Raw genomic sequence first — 1963 nt, 5'->3', positions numbered from 1 at the left:
ATAAGAAGCAATGGATGGAAACGAAGCAAGGAGAGGAGCAAGAACTAGAAAGGGGGAAATTATTAATTTAATATTTAAAAAAAAATATAAAACTGGTATGGATAACGTTTAGTTAGACATCCCTCTTCTCTTTAAGTCACAACCCAACTTGGTTGGCTTTTTGTAACCACCCTACCAAAACGATTTTTTTCTGTAATTAAAAAATGATGAGCACCAATGTGTTGGATCGTTCCAACTTGTTTAATCTGTTAAAACTGTTAGCATTCTTACCTAAAGCTCTTTCATTTCTTCGGGATTGGGCAGTTTAATCTGAAGAGCTGCTCTAAGATTAGTCCAGAAAAATGGATGCTTTCTCTTGTCTTCTGGCCATTCCAAATAGGTCCTCTTGGCCATGAGAGCTTTGAGTTTGTAGTACCTGGCGGGAATGATGTAGGCCGGTATGGACTCCAACAAAATCAGAATTAAGCCGTCGGCGTTTTCGCTGAACAACTTGTGATGAGCAAAATACAGCTCGTAATGGCACCATTCGCTCTGCACGAAATTGGGAGATAGCACGAAGATGGACTTGTAACTTTTCTCGATGCAGTCGATGATGTTCTCCATGATGCTCTTCCCTGGAATGAAGTTCCTCTCGTGTTGGCAGATCCTTAAGGAGCCTTCTTCCTTCTCCAGATTGGGGATGAGTTCGGTTTTGACCCAGTTAGCATCATGCTCGCTGTAGGAGACAAATGCGTGGTATTGAATGCTCTCGGGGATCTCTTCCGATTTATTCTTCCATATCCGATGTTTTACCTGGCTCCACCGACAGATCATCTTTAAATACCAGGGGACGTCGAAGCGGACGCAGAGGAAGGCAACGACAGCTATTACGAACAGCGAAACCATTAAAACGACTGTAATCAAGAGAGCCAGGTTGCACTGAAGTTCAGAAATACGGAAATTTTTTAAGAGAGTTCCCTTTAAGTCGCTGGGATATTCACACATATAAATATCAGGCCAACCAACTAACACCACCGATTCTTCTTTTTGAAGATTAATGAGCTGCCTTAATTGACAGTGGCACCCGAAGGGATTACGTCCTGCTTTTAATCTTCGAATATTCTGACAGGTCTGGAAGAATTCAGAAAACTGGTCAAGAACAAAATTATTCTCTACGTTAAGCGCCTGAAGGTTCTTAAAATCGCCGCATCCTGGAAAAGCATTGAGTCTATTAGAAGCCAAATTTAACTCCTTTAAAGCAGTCAGTTCAATGATGTCTTTAGGCACAGCTGAAATCTGATTACTTTGTAAATCCAACATTTGGATATTGTTCGGTAAACATCTAAAAACAGAGTCTGTTAACTTGTTGGATGACAAATTCAGTTTAATTATATGTTCACCCCAGTTGCATTTGATTTCACTGTCTTTGTAGTACAAGCGATTCTGACTTACATCCATGGATTTCAGAGAGATCATGCTAGTTGTCATTAAGCTCACTTTGGTAAGATCTTCAAGTCTATTCTTTTGTAAAATGAGCGTTCGTAGCATAGTTAAATTTTTGCAACCTTGTAACATGGTGTCAGTCAATGTATTGTTTTTATAACTTAAATACTTAAATCTACTGGGTGTTTCAGGACAATATATATATAATATACTAGAATCAGAAACAGTCAAGCTGTCAATATTCAAATTTGAAAAAGTTAAGTACACAATACTTTGGTCATATGTTCTTGTATTGGAAAGTACATATTGGAGGGTTACACTTTTTAATGAGGGATCCGCATTTTTAAAAGCGCCATCATTGAATTCGGTAATGGTTGGATATAAAACGGTTAAATGATTAATGCTGGATTTCCCCACTGCTGTAAAGACATCAATGAGGTCTTTCCAACTCAACTGCGTATCGATTATTGTTAGATTTAGCAATGTGCTTTTTTCATCCAGCCGTGTCAGAAATGTTCTTAAGTCTTCCATTTGCTCCAAT

General features: G+C 38.7%; 1 pseudogene; it reads right to left on the bottom strand.

Moving 5' to 3' along the window:
- Positions 1–270: 270 nt before the first annotated feature.
- Positions 271–1963, bottom strand: part of LOC139320085 (toll-like receptor 6 pseudogene) — a 4531-nt pseudogene continuing 2838 nt past the window's right edge.

The sequence above is a fragment of the Pituophis catenifer genome, unplaced genomic scaffold (assembly GCF_029215685.1).
Source record: "Pituophis catenifer annectens isolate HBS135680 unplaced genomic scaffold, rPitCat1.0.hap2 SCAF_8, whole genome shotgun sequence".
NCBI lineage: Eukaryota > Metazoa > Chordata > Lepidosauria > Squamata > Colubridae > Pituophis > Pituophis catenifer.
Note: the sequence above shows the minus strand (reverse complement) of the source record. Positions and strands in the feature narration are given on the sequence as shown.